The sequence below is a fragment of the Heptranchias perlo genome, chromosome 5, assembly GCF_035084215.1.
Source record: "Heptranchias perlo isolate sHepPer1 chromosome 5, sHepPer1.hap1, whole genome shotgun sequence".
Classification (NCBI taxonomy): domain Eukaryota; kingdom Metazoa; phylum Chordata; class Chondrichthyes; order Hexanchiformes; family Hexanchidae; genus Heptranchias; species Heptranchias perlo.
In genome coordinates, this window is record NC_090329.1 from 28,089,305 (window position 1) to 28,111,143 (window position 21,839).

The following is a 21,839-nucleotide window of genomic DNA, read 5'->3' on the forward strand; positions in this document are numbered from 1 at the left end:
TCTATAGTTCTTGCACCTTTCTGCAATTTGCCTGCAAATTTGCTCCTCGATCTCCTTCCTCTATTTGGTGGCACATAATTTATACCCATCAGCGTAATATCTCCTCTATTGTTCCTTAATTCTAAACAAATAGATTGTCTTTGACCCCTCGACTACATCATCCCTTTCCAGTGCTATAATAGTTTCTTTGATCAATGCTGCCACCCCTTCCTTTCTTTCCTGAACACCTTGTAGCCAGGAATATTAAGTTCCCAATCCTCCCCTTCTTTCAGCCACGCCTCTGTTATTGCCACTATATTGTAGTCCCATGTGGCAATTTGTGCCTGCAGCTCACCAACCTTATTTACGCACATGCACTCCAAACTCATCTTAGACTGCCTCACATTTGCCCCCTGTCTGATTCCCCCCTATTTCTTAACTATTCTTTACTCTAGTGCTATTTGTCTCTCCCAGTTGTCTGTGCACCTTGTTTCTCCTCTCTAATGTTTCAGCCTGGTGCCCATCCCCCTGCCAAATTAGTTCGAACCTTCCCCCACAGCACTAGTTAACCTCCCCGCAAGGACATTGGTTCCAGCTCTGTTGAGGTGCAACCCATCCATCTTGATTGATGCCTCCTGCCCCAGAGTTGGTCCCAATGCCTCAGGAATCTGAAGCCCTCCCTCCTGCACTATTTCCCCAGTCACGCATTAACCTGTCTTATCCTACTATTCCTATACTCACTAATGCATGACACTGGGAGTAATCCAGAGATTACAACCTTTCAGGTCCAGCTTTTTAACTTCCTCTCGAACTCCTGAAACACTGACTGCAGGACCTCAACTCTTTTCCTTCCTATGTCATTGGTTCCCATATGGATCATGACTTCTGGCCGTTCCCCTTCCCCCCTCAAAATGCTCTGCACCCTCCTTTATCTTGGCACCAGGGAGGCAAAACAACATGTAACAAACATGGCAGCCAATTTGTGCACAGCAAGGTCTCACAAACAGCAATGAGATAAATGACCAGATAATCTGTTTCAGTGATGTTGGTTGAGAGATAAATATTGGCCAGGATATCAGGAAGAACTCCCCTGCTCTTCTTCGAGATAGTGCCGTGGGATCTTTTACGTCTACCTGAGGGGGCAGATGGGGCCTCGAAGAGCAAAAGACCAGAGCAACGTGGAGTTTAGCCTTAGCGGAAGTTCAGCTTTCAAGCGCTGGACGGGATTTTTTCCCCCTAAAATTAATATGCTGTGAGGTAAGTACGAAGGGTTTGATTCTTGTAATAGTGTGGTGTTAGATAGAGTACAGGCTAACATTATGTACAGACAACACTCGTGCGTGGAATGTGACGTGTGGGCCATCATAGATCAGAATGTGTATCCAGCAGCAGAACATTTGCACTAAATATTGGAAAATTGAGCCTCTGGAGCAGAGTATATCAGTGTCAAAGAGCAGTTGAGCACACGTGGCAGCATCAGAAAGGATGAAGGGTTTCTGGAACATACGTCCCAAATTGTGGTTATTAAAGAGGCAATGTTAGACCGTTCGGGACAGAGAGAAGTGGGTGATCATCTGCAGGGTCAGCGAAGGGAGACAGGACACAGTGAGCGAACAATTGGGAAATAACAACCATATGTAACAATAGAAAAAGATAATGATGAGTCAAAGGTAAGAGCGCTGAGCTAGAAAAAGGCAAAGTTTAGCTAGATAAAAGAAACGAAGATCTGGCAGCGGTTACAAGAGCCAGTTATCTTCAATAGGTAGAAATGCCTAAAGCAAGGAGACTACAAGTCCCAGCTATGTTAGCTAGACTAGATTATTAACTTGAATTTTGCCAATACCTTGCTAGAAGTGGAATACAAAAGAAAGGGAATGAGAACATTACAGAATAAAAATTGCTTAATAAGACAGATATACATACTTGTAGCTAAGGTGGGACTAAGAATCCTTAAATAGAACAGACTACACAATGTACTCATGTTTTTCCTTCTTCAGCTGGCAAAGCATTTAATATTTCAATCTATAATGCCTAGGTGTATGTACACTGGTAGTGCAAGCTTTGCTTCTCTCCAAAATTAAATCTCATGCTATAACGTACTGTTTTCTTCTCTATCGAAGCCCCGTATTGACAAAGTTCTACATTCTGTCTGTCTGTTTGCAAAAAGGTCTGCGTACAGGCATCAAAAGTGATTTGAGTCCTGCTCACACCTGTGCTGCATAGGGTACGAAGTGATTTGCTGCAAGGATTAATGTTCCTCTTCAACCTCTTCCTATGCCTGTCTTCCTGAAGCTCCTCTTCCGAAGCATGTATAGGTCTCCTTTACTGGCAATATTGCACAGCAGGTAACACTGCTGTAATCCTGCCAAGTTGCTCCAGCTCATATTGCAAAAAGCTGCCAGAGTCATCCAGAGATCAGAAACATTTTAAGGGGCCAAATTTCTGCTTCATGAATGTGACCAGATTGTGGCATCTAAGGTTTCTGCCAAGGTGTCATCAGCCGTGTTTGGAGCAAGCAAACACATCTCCCAGAAGCCAACCATGTTTTTTGTTGTCCTCCTTGAACATTTGGGAATCTTGACAGCCACTTCCAGAATGTTATTATTGATGGTCATAGACTCAGGGGACAGTAAATCTTTTTGTTGCTAAAAGAGGGAAACGAACAGCAATTAATGGTACCTTGTACTCTGGGGATGCCACATAACTGAAAAAATTGGGTCTGCTTCTCAAGCTGGTCCTACTTGCTGATGGTATTTGGTAGATGCCAATGTGCAATGAAAGATAGCATCTGGCAGAAATTTGCAGGCCTATGGGGAAAGAGCAGCGGAGTGGGAATAATTGTATAGTTCTTCAAAGAGCGGCACAGGCACGATGGCCCAAATGTGCTGCATGATTTTATGATCTCAATAATGCGGTGGTGAACTGCAGACTGGCCGATCCGAGTGTTGGTGTCTGGAAGTGCCCAGTAGTGCAGAGTTTTAGTGCAATTGTCACTTTGATTTGAATGTGCCATCCAGATGTTACTTTGTGGCTGTTTTTCTGCTTGCAAGATCAGACATAGCTCTGAGATTACTTTCCTAACCTTATATACTATTCATTACTGAGTTCCAAGTAGGTGACATATCAACAGTACTTGTGCTGCATTGAGTGATAGTGAGTTTTAAAAGTCTTCCTTCTAAGGCCTTGAACCTCCTAGGCAATGGCTTGACTCTGTTGTTCCCCCTCTTCCAAATGAGCAATATCAGTACTGCATAATTCACTAAAAGACTCCTCTTTGACTAACTCCTCCTCTGTCCACCCTGAACTTTGCCAATTCCTTCCAGAGCCTTTGCTTGAATGCTATGAAATTTAAATGATGGATAAATGAAGTAAATCCTGAGTAAATTTGCAAATTTCCCTTTAATTGCTATTTAACAAACTCCTAATAAGCAAAACAAATTTTCATGCTAGTTCAGTGCATTAAAGCCAATTAGGCATGGTTACTCCAGGAAGCAATTTTAGGGCCCCGATATTAGTGTGGATGTGGGGTGGGGGAAGGGGGGGGGTGAGGGGGGAAGGGGGGGGTGATCGGGCACGTGGGCAACCCGCCCAATAAAAGATGTCCGTTACCCACGCGATCGCGAGTCAATTGGAGCCACTTAACGCGGCTTCTGGGTTTGCCGTCCGAAAGCTGCACAGCGGGAGCATCACAGGCTGTCAGCTGAAGGAGGTCTATTTAAAGGGGCAGTCCTCCATTGGCTGATCCTGGAGCAAACACCCTCACAACGCAATGGAGCAGCACAGGGGAAAGGCTGTCCAAGATTCAATGATGCCTCACTCCAGTTGCTGCTGGATGGGGTGAGGAAGAGAAGGGATGTGTTCCACCCGACGGACGGGAGGAAGTGGCCTGCCTCTGCCACCAAGAAGGCCTGTCTCGAGGTGGCAGAGGAGGTCACCAGCAGCAGCAACATTTCCCGCACCTGGATCCAGTGCAGGAAGCGCTTCAATGGCCTAACTAGGTCAGCCAAAGTGAGTACACTTATTGATTCTCCTACAGTCCGTCTTCCACGTCACTGCCCCCACCCCCCCAACTCATTCTGCACTGCCAACTACTCTATCACATCACTCCCCACACCCACTTAAGGCTCATCCTCAACTTACCTGCATTTCCTCAGCACTTCCTCACCTCCCCATTACTCATCCCCCCACTACCACTCAACCCAATCCTCATACAGTGTGATGGCTCTGTCGCATACTCACCCTCTGATGCATCTCTTTCATGGTCAGCCGCACCCAAACCAATGCATTCATCAGTTGGCCACATCACCATCACACACTCACACATCTGTACTTTCTCCCCTTATAGGAGAATAGAGCTCAGAAGACACGGGAGAGGGCGAGGACCGGAGGGGGTCCGCAACAAATCATCGACCTCACAGACGTGGAGCAGGAGGCGCTGGAGCTCAGCCGAACCCTCGAGTGCATGTCCATCGGGGACGCTGAGACTGGCACCTGACAAACATCTGGTGGCACAACTTTATCATTCAGCGCACACAATATGAATTAATGTTAACATGCCTTGCCATCTTCAGGACCTGCTGGCCTCTGAGGGGGCACCATCACATCTGAGCGAGCCATCCACCAGCGCAGATACTCACACCTCGGTGGGTCCTAGTCCTCAGTTAGTTGGGTTGGCACCTGGTGAGTTACCACACACCTGACCACGAGCAGACACTGGTGGCAGGGGCAGCTGTGGAGAGTCCGCGTCGGTGGGAGCACTCCTCTCCAGGCTCTGCTCAGCTGGACGCAGATGCTGAACCCTGGGGGCCATCCTTTAAAAGGAGAACGATCAAGGGACAGCAGCACATTTGCAAGGTGCTGGAACAGGTGTCACGCGCACTCTCCAAAATAGCACAGAAGATGGAGGAGTCCAACTCCTGCATGAGTAGAATGGTGGCACAGGTATGGGAGGGCATCTCTGAGATAGTGTCACAGGGACGTGAGCAACTCCCTGAGATACTATCACAGGGACGTGAGGGCATCTCTGAGATAGTGTCACGGGTAAGTGCAGGAATGTATGCGATGGAGAGAAGACTAGCCTCCAATGAGCTACAAGCACATCTCACGAATGAGTCCATTCAGGCCCTGACAACGGCCATGCGGACTCACAGTGAACAATATTCTGTTGCCTCAAACAGGCAAGCAGATACACTAGCGCTGGCCTTACAAGGCTTCACACATGTCCTCCAAACTGTTGTCCAGCAGAGTAGTAGGAATGATGTGGGTCTGGACCAGGGGAGGGATGATGGTGAAAGGGTACCCTCTCAACCAGTACCCGCAATGCTGCCTCCTCTCCAGGTGGCCGAGTCTGCCCTCACACAGGTGCAGGTGGAGCAGTCTTTGGAGGGGCTCTCACGGGCACCAAAACCCAGAGGGCATAGACCCAAAGCATCTAATTGGTCAGGGCATGAACAAGAGCAACCTGTCACTATCTCTGTTGCAGCCAAAGGGGATGCACCACGTAGAAGTAGCCGGAAGAGAAAGGCGAAGGTTTTGTAAGCACGAAGGATATGCGCACGGGTGTTTGACGGTTGGTCATGTTTTTTATTTATATTAGCTTTATGTTAAACTCACATTAAATATTATTATTGTCAATACTACTGCCACGTCTTGGCCATTCTTAACTGGCTTCTGCAATAGGGCCCTTTCATGAGGTTCACCATGAACGGCACTTGATGCCACTCATTGGGTCACTCTACAGTGTTTATTTGTATAGTTGCAGGACTGTTTTGTGCAGGGAGGGGTGGGAGGGGGGCTGGCGTGGGCGCTGCTCTATCCAGGTTGTGTGAGGACTGGACTCTGTTGTGTGACACTGTCTGATGTTAAGAGAACCGTTCACATATCAGTGACTCCCTGGCCTCATGAGCAGCCAAGTGAGCTGCTGTCCTGCCCATGGGTTGCTCCTGCTCCTGCTCATCCTCCTCCTCCTCCTCCTCCTCCTCCTCAATGTGGGTGGCAGATGAGGATGGGGCCTCCTCAAGCGGCACCCCTCTCTGTTGTGCCATGTTGTGCAGGGCACATCACAGTACTATAATGCGCCCCACTCTGATGCGTATTGAAGCGCTCCCCCAGAACAATCAAGGCACCTAAATCGCATCTTGAGCAGCCCTACAGCATGCTCAATTGTAGACCTCGTGGTGACGTGGCTGTCGTTATATCGATGCTGTTGATCGGTGATGGGGTTCCTCAGAGGTATTATGAGCCACATGTGCAGGAGGTATCCCTTGTCCCCGAGGAGCCAGCCCTTAAGGGTGTTCGGTGCGTGGAAGAGGGGCGCACATGTGAAGGAATTTTTTGTGCTGGTCACAAATGAGCTGAATGTTGATGGAGTGATACCTCTTTCTGTTGATGAACAGTCCTGGCTCATGTGGAGGTGCTCGTATTGCTATAAGGTGTGGGAAACCAGCCACGGAGTGGAATCCCACTGCCCTCTCCGTATGGCTGAGGTCGTCCATGGGGAAGTTGACGTATTGCAAGGCCCTGTGAAACAAGCCGTCGGTGACCTGCCTTATGCACTTGTGTGCAGATGACTGAGAGACCCCGGCAATGTCCCCGGTGGCACCCTGGAATGATCCAGAGACGAAGAAGTTGAGGGCAGTGGTGACTTTGACAGCGACAGGTAAGAAGATGCTGCTTGGCCCGGCCGGGAGCAACTCAGCATGAAGGAGGCTGCAGATGTCTGCGACTACCTAGTGACCGACTCTGAGCCTCCATATGCACTGCTCCTCAGAGAGGTCCAGGAAGCTAAGCCTCGGTCTGTAGATCCTAGGGCGAGGGTAGTGCCTCCTGCAACGTTGCTCTCTCTATTGTTGCCCTCTGTGCTCTTGTGCAGGTGCCTGTGACGCAGCAATCTGTTGTGGAGCTCCACGTGGCGGAGTTGGACGCCATGCCTGGCGAGGCTGGTGATGTTGCTTGTCCTCGGATGTAGCGGTGATGCAGCCATGGCGCCCTCCCATCCTGATGGTGAGAGTTTGAGGGGGTCCGCAAAGTAGTTAAATATGTTTGAACAGCAGGAATTTGAGTGGAAAGTAAGAATTTTCAGTCCAAATACAAAGATCTTGCAGCCAAAACTTTATCTGAAAGAACAGAGTGCCCTGCTGCAATAAGTGACCTTTTCTCCCCATCTGTCAAATAAGCATTTGACTCTCCCACTGGCTGTTGGCTGAAACACGTCTGTTGCAACATGGAATGTTTCCCACAGCACGAAAAACAAACTGAGGATGCTTCAAAATCGCACCCCTGCCAAAACGTGGAGAAAATTAAGGTACTTCAAGTACTTAAACTAGCTCAACAACTATGTAAATGATCATCCCGCCGGCTTTAATTGCCGGTGGGACTTCCGCATTCAGGAGACGCGTGCACACCCAGACGCATCAATGGGGATCCCTGAAGTCTGTGGTTTGGAGCCGGGCTCCGAATCCGAACGGGATTTCTCCGATTTTCGGAGCCCCCAACACACCCGCAATTTCCCGAGAAAATCGGTTAGCAACTTCTCAATGCAAACAAATGGTTGTATTTTCTTGTTCTTTTTTGTTTTAATAGAAATGCTAATTATTCCCATTTTGCACTGGATTTAGCAGCAAAAACTTGGCCAATCAGGACTGGCCTGCAATCATTTTTTTGTTTTGTGTCTCATGGTTTAACCACAAGTAATATTAATCCAGAGCGCAGGAAACTACGGGAGATTAAGGGGGGCAGCAAAGTCACCGACAAAGCTCAGTTTATCAACATAGCCATTTCTGGATTTAGAAAGACTAACATACAGGTCCACGATATTAAGACCAAAGCATTTACTCTTGTGTGTCATCAACCTCAGTTCTGAAATCCAGAACAAAGGTTAACCTAGAATTGAACTTTCAAAAACTGTGTGCGTTGTTGCTACTATGGTCCATACTGGCAAATTAAATTTAAATTAATTTCTTGCTTAGTTCCAGCTTTCTTTGTAAATTTGAGATATTTAAAATGACTAAACTTTGAGATTTTGACTTTTGAATAAGAGAGAATAAAGATACAGCTGAGCAGTGCATCAGAACTTTAATATGGCTGGTCTCTTGAAAGTAATCATGGGCAGGTACACTGAAAGCTGGTTATGCACACCACAGGCAACTGTTTAAAAGCCCTGGTGTGATTTGGTGCGCTGTATGCTTTGTCTGGTGGAACCTGTCTCCTTGTACCAAAACTGAACCAGCAATTATAGCAAAACCCAGTCTGAATAGACCTTGGGCCGGAATTTGCTGTAGCAGGGCATCTTGCGGTGTGTGCCCAGTTAGTTAGATTCTTTTCCTGCACCCTTCGGCTCAAAAATGTTTTGCCCTGTAAGTTGCTGGAAGTGCGAGCTGATAATGGCACAGCAAGGGCAACGGGGCATCTGGGACTGGTGAACGATGGGACCAACAGTCCATCTCCTTAACCAATGAGTTTAAAGGATTGAGAAATAAACAGAGGAAGGACTGAGAAGGAGGGTGAATTAGAATGGATGAATTCAATGTCAAATCAGGTACTGAAAGAGAAATAAAGAGAGGGAAAGATAAATTGGATTAAGAGAGAGAGAGAAAAAAAAGAGACAAAGGAAAAATAAGAAAAAAAATTACATTTGAAATCTCCTAAAACAATTTGCAACCTGAAGGAATGAGACTCCACGCTATTCACAGTTCACTTTCTGGGCCAGAGAGGTTGATTGGCAATCATTAATAATTATCATGTCATTAAAAGGGTACTTACACTATTAATTACTAGACTTAATTTTCTGTGGCAAGTTTAATGGGCAAATAATGTTCAAATGCAGCAACTTCATTAAATTCTTGGGAAGGTTAAGATGACGTTTTTGTGAAGCTAACAGTGGAGCAGCGCAAATAGTCCATCAACTTGTGACGATACGCAATTCACGGGGGTATCTCCTCCTTGCCACAAGTTGCTGGCCAATTTGCACATTAATAATGGCGTGTGTCATTCACACGCGATTATTTTTTCAGCAAATTCTGGCCCAAACTGTCAACGTATTTAGCTAATCCATCCTTGAATAAACTCTAGCAGAACATGTCAACTAACTTCTACCTGGGAAAAGGGACATGTCTTTCTCCAAAAGCTGATTAATAAGGGTTTTAACAAGCAACCACAGATTTTTTTTTATAAAAAAAAGTTTTCTAAATTTCACTCTCCTTTTATTTCCAAAGAAAAATGGTTCGAGTGCAGAAAAAGGAAAAAACTGTGGTTTCAGTTTATCTCAAGGTTAAAATTTGCAAAAAACTTTCATTTTCACTTTACAACTGTTAAACCAATGGAATACAGGTGCCAAAATGGCTACATCTCAACAGGCAATTCACGAGAGTCCTCAATCTAACACAGAGCAAGTTTTACCCCCTCCCTCCTCCGATATATAGCTGTTTCAGACAATGCTCAATATGTACACAAGTAGGGGATGCCTATTAAAAAAGGATGGGAAAGGTCACCCAGCAATTGTGATAATTTTATTAAGTTGCAACCTGTCCTGAACCATGATTACTCACTGCAAGTAATTGTTAATTCGCATTTAGAACAGGAATGATACAGGTTATTGAGGTCCTGTGGGCCCAATCTGAACAGATCCTCTCAGTATTTTAACTCACCATTTAGCTTTTCTAGACCCAGCACTGTGAAATCTGGATGATTAATCCAACATAGTAATGCACAAATTTCATAGGAAATTTATATAAAGCATGCATTTGCCATACAATAGGGGTTTATTTACAGAAGAGAGACTAAATGCTTATTTTCCCCCATAATTCTTTCAATTTGTATCCTACAACTACTTGGAAAAAGTCAAACATAAGAAATCATGTAGCAAGAAAAGGCTTTCATTCCATCAGGCCTATCCTGCCAAAAACCATGTACAATCTGCCCTGCCATGCACCTATCTCGCTGAAGGGAAAGAATCCACAAATTTTCTCCCTCTCCTCCTTTCAAAAGAAGCAAAGAACAGAATATTATCAGATGTTATGTTCTACAGTACACATCCTTGACTGATTGCCCTATTAGGAATGATCCCAGCAGCTCATGTGCCTCATTTAACTATCTCTCTATATTTATCCCCTTCCCAACGGAATGTTCACACACCTCTTTTTGTAAATATTTTAATCAATACAACACAAGGAGCTCCACCGGGATAATTGGGGCTTGATAACAAAAAGTCAAGTATTAGCTGTGGGTTACAGATAGAACTGTGTGCCCACAAACACACCCTGATTGTAAAGGAGATCAATTTCACAAACATAATGCTTTTGGAGTAAACTGTCAGTGGGATTGACTGAAGATACATCGCAACATTGGGAGGAGTGAGCCTTTGGCTTAATGGTAGCATATCTGCCTGAGTCAGTCCCAGCAAATGGAGACCGGAGCTCCAGCACTGAATTCTGGGTTGACATCCAGTGGGGATACTCGCGTGCGTGTGTGCGCATTGTGGGAGTCCATAAAACTCTCCCACAACATAACCCTATCAGCTGGTATAAAGATGGTTGTGTCCATGGAACGTGCGCTCATGTTGTGGCCTGTCAGACTGTTGCTCAGCCTGTGAATCCTTCCACTACTTCACACTATTCCCTGCAAGGCAATAGTGTGAAAATACGACATGCAAGCTACATTTGAAGCTCAAAGAGAATTATGTATATTATTTAACATATACATCCCGACTCTGATTTGAGACAAAATATAATCTTAAGATAGAACAAGAGGCAAGGAGTGGGAATAAAATTCCAAAGAAAAGTTAACTGAGATTTAAAAATAAAGAGTTACAATAACTTTTGGTCGAGAGTATCATTCCAAATCAAGCTACTGGAATCATAATTTGCACTCTCTGTCAGGTGTCTTGAATACCAGGTCAAATGCTTTTAGACAGATTCAGTCCATTTCCCAACTAATCCACCACAAAATAACTACCCATAATTCAGGACAGCATGAGCAACTCCACAGGAGATAATGAGGGCACCATGACACAAACAGAAGTGTTCACTGTGGGTTACAGATGATAAGATGAGAAATGTGGGCATTACCTAGGCAGCTGCAAGGATGGCTGCTGTGAGAAAAGCAAATATCACACTGGGGCAGAGTAGTGGCAGCCATACTCTGATACCTGACCTAGGACTGCCTGACACTGACAACTAAAAGAGGAAAGGCATTCTGTTCTTTACTAATGATATTCCAGACTGCGATGAGCAAAAACCAAAATCAACCAGCAATTAATATTCTTCTTCAACCTTGCTGAGACTGAAAAACTGATCTGATCAACTGCATCATAAATAGAATTTATATCAAAATTGGACATCCCTCATGTATTCTGAACTCCTTGTGAAAATTGATCCCCAATTAATATTTTGCCTATTATAAAGAGGGTTACCTTGGAGGATCTAATCGCTGTATATGAGTGGGGGATCTGGCACTGCTGCTTTATTTTTAATATGTATATTCGGAGACCTTGCAGGTAACACCTGTCTGTCTGCACACTGATTGCCTTGGCAACGGGCAGTTGAAAAAACTGTCTGTAATCACCAAGCATTGTTCTGTGAATTATAAATGCAATTTCATTTCGAGGATTTCATTTCCAACAACGTTCACCTGAGGAAGGAGGAAGCCTCCGAAAGCTTGTGAATTTAAAATAAAATTGCTGGACTATAACATGGTGTTGTAAAATTGTTTACAATTATTTTTAATATGCATTGAATCAATGTCAGTGTAGGACATTTCAAATGTTTTTGGGAACTGTTTGCCTTTGACTATAAACATGTTCATGACAAGGTACAGTGGGAGCAAAAGAATGGATAACTGATTACTGGCAGAGGAAGATGGGTCTAGATAATCAACTGAAACATTGAACTGCGAGCTTTACTAAGTGGGTGTTTTTAAGACACAGACTAATGAACTATGACTAAGTAATACTGTGCACACAGAAAGCTCGCAAAACTAAAAGGCACAGGGTAATAATTGCAATATGTACAATCAAGCCATAATGGGAAGAGGGAATTGCCCTTTCACCTCCAGGATAGGAGTTCAAATCCAGCCCTGACGGATGGGATTAAAGTCTTCTCTCTTGCTGCTGACAATATGAGTCCTGTGTGAAATGAGTTTTGACAGGCTCAAGCCAGTTACTTGTGGGCATAAACCCACAGCACCAGACTGCCCCTAATTTGATACTAATTGGCATGATAATCACTCAGAGAAGCCACAGGATGTCTGGTGTGGAAACACATAGGGCACATTAGTACAACTTCTTCTGAGTTGAGGGTTAAGGCATATAATGGGAGATCAGAAAGAACATAACTCTGCAGCTGCTGGGCTAGGAATAGTTAACATCGACAGTGGGTGCCTGAAATGGGAAAGTGTTCCCTTCCCCATTGATCATTTCCCTCACCCTGTTGATCACAAAAAAAATGAAAGGAAAACCTCAGATTTTCCAGATATAATTGATTTCTAGTTGTCATCGAATGTATCAATCACATCAAAATCACAAAGCTCCAATGATACTGGCTATGACTGTTCTAAATCAAATCTATTCTTTTTCAACCATAATTGTACATTCTGTGGATTGATAGCAAACATTTTTGCCAATTTGCTAACAAATCAATGAAGTTTCCAGAAATTGAGGATGAGCAATCTGGCCTTTAGTCAATGTTCGTCTTAATCCCATGTTAACCCAAACCCATTTAAACTGCGACAGAGGACATGATTTTAAACTTACCCACCTGGCGAAACCAGGCAGTTAAAATCCCCCAGGTCAGTTACCCACCCTGGAGCTGCTGGGTGCTGACCTGCTGGGCTTTTTTACCACAGGCAGCAAGAACATCCAACGCCGACAGGGCCCTTTTTAGCTTATGTATTTTGGATCTCAATGACACCATCGGGACGTGAATGCAATTTTTACTTGTAGGCTTGAGCAGGAAATGGCAGTGAGTTCCCCACCAGGCCAAACAAGTGAGGAACCGGAAGTGTATGTTTTAAAACAAAAATTCCTTGTGGTGCCAGGAGGAGCAGGAGTGCATCTACAGGCCCCACAAGCAAATCTTAGGCCTTCCCTACAGCGATCAGTCCCTCCCGACCGCAAGGAACCCACAGAATGACACATCTTGTATTCCCTTGAGTTTAGAAGATTAAGGGGTGATCTAATTGAGGTGTTTAAGATGATTAAAGGATTTGATAGGGTAGATAGAGGAAAATTATTTCCTCTGATGGGGAAGTCCAGAACAAGGGGGCATAATCTTAAAATTAGAGTTAGGCCGTTCAGAGGTGATGTCAGGAAGCACTTCTTCACACAAAGGGTAGTGGAAATCTGGAAAACTCTCCCCCAAAAAGCTGTTGAGGCTGGGGGTCAATTGAAAATTTCAAAACTGAGATTGATAGATTTTTGTTAGGCAAGAGTATTAAGGGTTACAGAACCAAGGTGGGTAGATGGAGTTAAGATACAGATCAGCATGATCTAATTGAATGGCGGAACAGGCTCGAAGGGCTAAATGGACTACTCCTATTCCTGTGTTCCTACATACCTGCTCTTGGCAGGCGGCCTCCGGACCATGCAAATCTGCGCCAGTTCCCACAGACCTCCCGCCCCGAAAGGGTGGGAACTTGGCCAGCGGCATTAAAATACCCTGGGCCTCAATGTTGCTGCAGCAAGTGAGTTTTGAACTGACTTCAGTTGAACTTGAACTATATTTTGTGTTGCCAGAAATGGCATGTAAAAGGTTAATACCCAACAATCCCACAAAGCATTTTTCAACAGAAGAGCCATCAGCTCAAACCAGACTGGATGACTTCAAGGGCTCCACAAGTTGCGAGTTTCGACTACAAACACAATGGGCTCAATTTTAAACTTAAATTGCGGGTGCATTGGGGGTGGAGGGGCTGCAAAAACTCAGGGAAACGCAGAGCGGGTTCGGAAGCCGGCTCCAACCCGCCAACTTCCGAGTTTCTCACAGATGCACCTGTGTGCACTCGGACGTCCCGAATCCCGAAGTCCCGCCAGCAATTAAAGACGGCGGGATGATAGTTAAAGAATCAAATGTACCTCATTGAGGTACTTAAGGCACTTTGCTTGTGACATATTAGGTAGTTAGAACTATTTTTAATTTAACTGAGCGGCGTTCCCATGGCTTCTGATTCACGCTTGGTTAAACCAGGTGTGAAGGGCCGGATCAGGCAAAAAAGAAACAAAATAAATTAAATAACAAACCACTGCACAAAGTTAACACACAAAACTACCTTTCCACCCTGCTCCGATGTCCGATGTCTCCCTCTCCGATCTCCCCCTCACCGAGGTCCCCCTCTTGCCCCCCCCGATGATCTTATCTTTCCCCCCTGATCTTCCCTTCTCCCCCCCCTCGATCTTCCATTCCAGCGCCAGATGACTTCTCGCTCTCTCTCTCTCTCTCTCTCCACCACCCCCCCCCACCTCGGTGTTGCGGCTCCTGTCGGCAGCCAGCCTGTCAACTTCACCCCCCAGCCCATTTCAAAATTGAGCCTAATGGATTGTCTGAGGTGTTAACTTTGAAGTGACCAGAGCCATTATATACAATCACAAACACGTTTGTCAAGGATTGGCTCTGCATTCAATTTGATGAATGGCTGTTTGATCTTATGTAATTCTGTAGGATGCAGTACCTTTTGCGTTAATATTGCTACAACGGTTCTCGAAGGCCACCTGCTTACAGAAGTAAGAACCAGGCCGCAGCCTGAGGTAGTGGGTTTTATTGACAGCTGTATGCAAAACCTTTTCAAGGTGGACAGGGTCACGACTTGGTTGCAGTCTTTTCTGACGGACAGCTTAATGGCCATACTTCTCCTATTACCGACTGTATTGCTCTACGTGTAGGACGACAGTCAGTCTATAGTCAGTGTGTTTCAATTTTGCAGCCAACTGTTGAACAGCTGTGTGTTTGGGGGTTTTGGCCCACCCTAGCAAGGGAGCTAGACCAGACTGAGCAAGTAAGTACCGCTATTTAAAGTCTATGGGGCTGAAAATCCTCGGCCCCACTCCTGACCCCACCAGAGCATCCAAGATCAGGGTGGAGCCACTTAATTTAAATATAATGGTGGGCGCCCACGGCACAGAGAGGAAGGGGTTGGAAACATGAAGCAGGCAAACCACTCGCTGTCCAGCTGCTCCAACCAGCTCAGATTACATTTTTTTTTTAAAGTGTGGCCTTTGTGCTGGAATTGTTCCGGCAGAGGCCAGAACCTTCAAATGGCCCCCACTTCTGCCACTCAAACAACCTGCATCCCAGCTTCATCCAGTCGTCCAGGTCGTCCGGCGGTTGGGAGGACAGGGCCGAGGCCGAAGCCAAGGAAATTTCTGGTGTGGTCTCTCCCATCGGCCGAACCCTCCTGACATCAGGGGCCAAATTCAGGGTGGACAGAAATTCCACCTGCCTCATGCCCCTGTGCAAACCCATTGCCAGCAGTCTTTGGGCAGAGATTCAGTGATCCTGGATCCCGCCTAAACTTCCATGCTGGTTGGACCTCTGACACCTGACATCCATTGCCATCTCACCCATAGGCCCAATCATTTTCAGACCCTATATTCAGAGAAAGTAAGTGGCATACTTATTGTTTTATGTAAAGAAATGTATATTTTGTTGTATTATGCTGTTTATCCAAGAGAGATGAGTAAACAGTAAATAAAGCTACTTCTTGGTTTAAAACTGAGTCTCAGTCTGGTAAAGGAAAGTGTTGAGTCCACTTTCAGAGAAGAAAATCACGTGGCGGAACATGATACATTTCAGTAGCTGGAGTACAGAACAAGTGTTCTCTGTTATGAGCCCTGGGTCTTGCTAGCATTTACCTTCATATTGAACAGAACATAGGAACAGGAGTGGGCCATTCAACCCCTCAAGCCTGTTCTGCCATTCAATTCAATCATGGCTGATCTGTATCTTAATTCCATTTATCCACCTTGGTTCCATATCACTTAATATCCTTGCCTAACAAAAATCTATCAATCTCAATTTTGAGATTTTCAATTGACCTAGCCTCATTAGATTTTTGGGGGAGAGAGTTCCAGATTGTCATAGTATCGTAGTAGGTACAAGCACAGGAGGAGGCCCGTCGTGCCTGTGCCAGCACTTTCAAAGAGCTATGCAATTAGTCCCAATTCCCAGCTCTTTCTCCATACCCCTGTAATTTTTTTCCTTTCACGTATTTATCCAATTCCCTTTTGAAAGTTACTATTGAATCTGCTTCCACCACCCTTTCAGGCAGTGCATTCCAGATCATAACAACTCACTGTGTAAAAATGTTTCCTCATGTCACCTCTGGCTCTTTTGCTGATCACCTTAAATCTGCGACCTCTGGTTATTGACCCTTCTGCCACTGGAAACAGTTTCTCCTTATTTACTCTGTCAAAACTGTTCATGATTTTGAACACTTCTATCAAATCTCCCCTTAACCTTCTCTGTTCTAAGGAGAATAATCCCAGCTTCTCCAGTCTCTCCACATAACTGAGGTCCCTCATCCCTGGCACCATTCTAGTAAATCTCTTCTACAACCTCTCTAAGGTCTTGACATCCTTCCTAAAGTGTGGAGCCTAGAATTGAACACAATACTCCAGCTGAGGCTAACTAGTGTTTTATAAAGGTTTAGCATAACTTCCTTGCTTTTGTACTCTATGCCTCTAATTATAAAGCCCAGGATCCAATGCGCTTTTTTAACAGCCTTCTCAACTTGTCCTGCCACCTTCAAAGGTTTGCGTACATACACCCCCAGGTCTATCTCTTTCCTGCAGCCCCTTTAAAATTGTACCATTTAGTTTATATTGCCTCTCCTCATTCGTCTGATCAAAATGTATCACTTCACACTTCTCTGCTTTAAATTTCATCTGCCATGTGTCTGCCCATTTCACCAGTCTATGTCCTCCTGAAGTCTGTTACTATCTTCCACATTGTTTACTATATTTCCAAGTTTCGTCTCATCTGCAAAACTTTGAAATTATACCCTGTACAAGTCCAGGTCATTAATATATATCAAAAAGAGCAGTGGTCCTAATACTGACCCCTGGAGAACACCACTGTATACTTCCCTTCAGTCTGAAAAACAGCCAGTCACCACTACTCTCTGCTTTTTGTCCCTTAGCCATTTTTTATCTATGCTGCCACTGTCCCTTTAATCCCATGGGCTTTAATTTTGCCAACAAGTCTATTATGTGGTACTTTGTCTTTGAAAGTCCATACACACATCACCTGCACTACCCTCATCAACCCCCTCCATTACTTCATCAAAGAACTGAATCAAATTAGTCAAACACGATTTTCCTTTAACAAATCCGTGCTGACTTTCATTTATTAGCCCATACTTTTCGAAGTGCCAATTAATTTTGTCCTGGATTATTGCCTCACATTTCCACTACCCTTTGTGTGAAGAACTGCTTCCTGACCCCTGAATGGCCCCTTGTTCTAGACCCCCCACCAGAGGAAATAGTTTTTCTGTATCTACCCTACCAAACCCTTAAACACCTAAAACACCTCTATTACCCCTTAATCTTCTATACTCAAGGGAATACAAGCCTAGTCTATGCAAGCTGTCCTCATAATTTAACTTTTTAACCCTGGTATCATTCTGGTGAAACTGCGCTGCAGCCCTTCCAAGGCCAATATATCCTTTCTGAGGTGCAGTGCCCAGAACTGAATGCAGTACTCGAAATGGGGTCTAACCAAAGCTTTATATAACTGTAACATAACTTCCACCCTTTTGTATTCCAGCCCCCTTGAGATGAAGGCTAATTATTCCAATAGTCCTTTTAAAATGTTTTTTTACTTCTCCATTAGCTTTTCGTGATTTCTGTACATGGACCCCGAAACCCCCTGCCCCTCCGTAGTTCCTAGCTTGTCGCCATTTAGAAAATACTCTGAGCGACCTTTCTTAAGTCCCGAGTGGATGACCTCACACTTTCCCACATTGAACTCCATCTGCCACAGTTTTGCCCATGCACTTAATCTATCAATGGCCCATTGCAACTTTCTGCTCCAATCTGCACTATTTACTGTGCCATCTAACTTAGTGCCATCAGAAAACTTAGATATACGGCTCTCTATTCCTTCATCCAAGTCATTTATAAATAGTAAAAAGTTGAGGCCCCAGTACAGATCCCTGGAGGACACCATATCCTGCCAGTTTTTTTTTGATTCGTTCATGAGATGTGGGCGTCGCTGGCAAGGCCGGCATTTATTGCCCATCCCTAATTGCCCTCGAGAAGGTGGTGGTGAGCCGCCTTCTTGAACCGCTGCAGTCCGTGTGGTGAAGGTTCTCCCACTGTGCTGTTAGGAAGGGAGTTCCAGGATTTTGACCCAGCGACAATGAAGGAACGGCGATATATTTCCAAGTCGGGATGGTGTGTGACTTGGAGGGGAACGCACAGGTGGTGTTGTTCCCATGTACTGGTTGCTCTTGTCCTTATAGGAGGTAGAGGTCGCGGGTTTGGGAGGTGCTGTTGAAGAAGCCGTGGCGATTTGCGAAAGTGCATCCTGTGGATGGTACACACTGCAGCCACTGTGAGCCGGTGGTGAAGGGATTGAATGTTTAGGGTGGTGGATGGGGTGCCAATCAAGCGGGCTGCTTTGTCCTGGATGGTGTTGAGCTTCTTGAGTGTTGTTGGAGCTGCACTCATCTAGGCAAGTGCAGAGTATTCCATCACACTCCTGACTTGTGCCTTGTAGGTGGTGGAAAGGCTTTGGGGAGTCAGGAGGTGAGTCACTCGCCGCAGAATACTCAGCCTCTGACCTGCTGTTGTAGCCACAGTATTTATGTGGCTGGTCCAGTTAAGTTTCTGGTTAATGGTGACCCCCAGGACGTTGATGGTGGGGGATTCGGTGATGGTAATGCCGTTGAATGTCATGGGGAGGTGGTTAGACTCTCTCTTGTTGGAGATAGTCATTGCCTGGCACTTGTCTGACACGAATGTTACTTGCCACTTATGAACCCAAGCCTGGATGTTGTCCAGGTCTTGCTGCATGCGGGCTCGGACTGCTTCGTTATCTGAGGGGTTGCGAATGGAACTGAACACTGTGCAATCATCAGTGAACATCCCCATTTCTGACCTTATGATGGAGGGAAGGTCATTGATGAAGCAGCTGAAGATGGTTGGGCCAAGGACACTGCCCTGAGGATCTCCTGCAGCAATGCCCTGGGGCTGAGATGATTGGCCTCCAACAACCACTACCATCTTCCTTTGTGCTGGGTATGACTCCAGCCACTCGAGAGTTTTCCCCCTGATTCCTATTGACTTCAATTTTACTTGGGCTCCTTGGTGCCATACTCGGTCAAATGCTGCCTTGATGTCAAGGGCAGTCATTCTCACCTCACCTCTGGAATTCAGCTCTTACGTCCATGTTTGGACCAAGGCTGTAATGAGGTCTGGCACCGAGTGGTCCTGGCGGAACCCAAACTGTTGGAGTACTTACCTATTACCCCTGCTCTCTGTCTCTTACCTCCTAACCAATTCCCTACCAATGTCAAAAGGTTGCCTCCAATTCCAAGCGCTTCCATTTTTCCTGACAATCTCGTGTGCAACCTTATTGAATGCCTTCTGGCAGTCGATATAAATAGCATCCATAGACACTCCCTTATCTACCAATTAATGACCTCCTTAAAAAAAAAATTCAACTAGGTCCGTTAGATATGACTTACTCCTTAAAAATCCATGCTGGCTCTCTCTGATCAGATCATATTTGTCCAAGTACTCAGTCACTCTGTCACTAATAACAGATTCTAGTAACTTCCCCACAATAACGTTAGATGAAAAAGCCTATAATTTCCAAGTTTGTCTCTTCTACCCTTCTTAAATAATGGAGTGATATTGACAATTTTCCAATCCAAAGGGACAATTCCTAAATCGAGAGAGTTTTTGAAGATCATGAGTAGAGCATCTACAATTTCCTCACCTACTTCTTTTAATATCCTGGGATCGAAACCATCAGGTCCTGGAGATTTGCTGTCTTTAATAACATTAGTTTCTCCATTACCATTTTTAACTTATATTAAATCTAGTATATTCCTCCCCTTGAAGTCGTTTTCGATTTTCTTGTATCTCTGGTACTTTATCCTCTTCCTCTCCTGTGAAGACCGATACAAAGTAATTATTTCGCAAGTCTGCCATTTCCTGATTTTCAATTATAATTTCACCTGTGTCTGTTTTTAAGGTGCCCACATTCTCCTTAGCCATCCTCCTTCTCTTATTATACTTGTAAAACCTTTAGTGTTGCCATTGGCATCCCTCGCAAGTTTTTTGTCGTATTCCCTTTTTGAAGCTCTAACTACTTTCTTTGTATCCCTTTGCTATTCTTTGTATCTCTCCCAGTCCACAGAATCTCCATTATTCTTTGCATTTGTATACACCCTTTCCTTTAGTTCTAGCCTATCTCTGACTTCTCTTATTGACCAGGGTTGTTTAATTACACAAGTAGAGCTCTTGCCCTTTTGGGGTATGTAGAGGTCTTATATTGCATCAAATACTTCTGTGAACACCTCCCACTGTTCTTCTGTAGTTTTATCCATTAATAATTCTACCCAGTCTACTGTGGTCAATTTCTGCCTCATCCCTTCAAAATCAACCTTACCTAAATTTAAAACCTTGGTTCGTGACTCACCCATCTCCCTCTCAAACCCAATATCGAATTCTAATTGTTTCTGACAGGAAAAGGTACACTCTGGATCGATTAGCATGGGCAGTGACCCTGAACCTGAGACTGTGGCCCAGTGCATTCGTAACCTTCCTTTTACAATAAATCCAAATTAAGCTGACTAAACCTATGACCTCTGTGACCTGGCTAAGAGTAGATGGTTTTGCTTCCGTCAAGAATAGAAGTAAATATTCCTGATGTATGTGATCAGAAACAACTGCAGAAGACAATTGTGTGTGTTGCCTCCCTGATGCCAGGGTAAAGGACATCATGGAGAGGGTGCAGAATATTCTGCGGGGGAAGGGGAACAAACAGAAGTCGTGGTCCATGTGGGTACCAACAACATAGGAAAGGAAAGGGATGACACCCTGCGGTCAGAGTTTCAGGAGCTAGGGAGGAAGTTAAGAAGCAGGACCTTAAAAGGGATTAAAGACAGAATCTATTTGGTTAGAATTCAGAACCAATCGAGGCGCCATTACACTACTGAGTATTCTATAGGCCACCAAGGAAGGATAAAAAGAAATAAATTTGCAGAGAAATTACAGAGAGGTGCAAGAACTATAAAGTAGTGATAATGGGGGACTTCAACTATCCTAATATAGACTGGGATAGTGATAGTGTAAAGGGCAAAGAGGAGAAGGAATTTCTAAACTGCGTTCAGGAGAACTTTCTTGATCAGAATGTTTCCGGCCCTACGAGGAAGGAGGCGTTGCTGGATCTGGTACTGGGGAATGAGGTGGGTCAAGTGGAGCAAGTGTCTATAGGGGAACATTTAGGGAACAGTGATCATTGTATCATAACATTTAGATTAGTTATGGAAAAGGACAAGGAGCAATCTAGAGTAAAAATACTTAATTGGAGGAGGGTCAATTTCAGTGGGTTGAGAACGGATCTGGCCTGGGTAAATTAGAATCAAAGATTGGCAGGCAAAACTGTAATTGAACAATGGGCGGCCTTTAAAGAGGAGATGGTTTGGGTACAGTCTAGGTACTTTCACAAGGTGGGGAAAGGTAGGGCAACCAAAGCCAGAGCTCCCTGGATGACGAGAGAGATAGAGAAGCAGAAAAAATGGGCATATGACAGATGTCAGGTTGATAATACAAGTGAGAACCAGGTTGAATATAGAAAGTACAGAGGAGAAGTGAAAAAAGGAAGTAAGAGGGGCAAAAAGAGAGTATGAGAATAGACTGGTGG

At 44.8% G+C, this 21,839-nt stretch overlaps 1 protein-coding gene across 15 annotated transcripts in view; it reads right to left on the reverse strand.

Moving 5' to 3' along the window:
• The window catches only part of LOC137321665 (regulating synaptic membrane exocytosis protein 1-like), a 984,914-nt gene that overhangs the window by 880,405 nt on the left and 82,670 nt on the right, over positions 1–21,839 (reverse strand). The window lies entirely within an intron of this gene.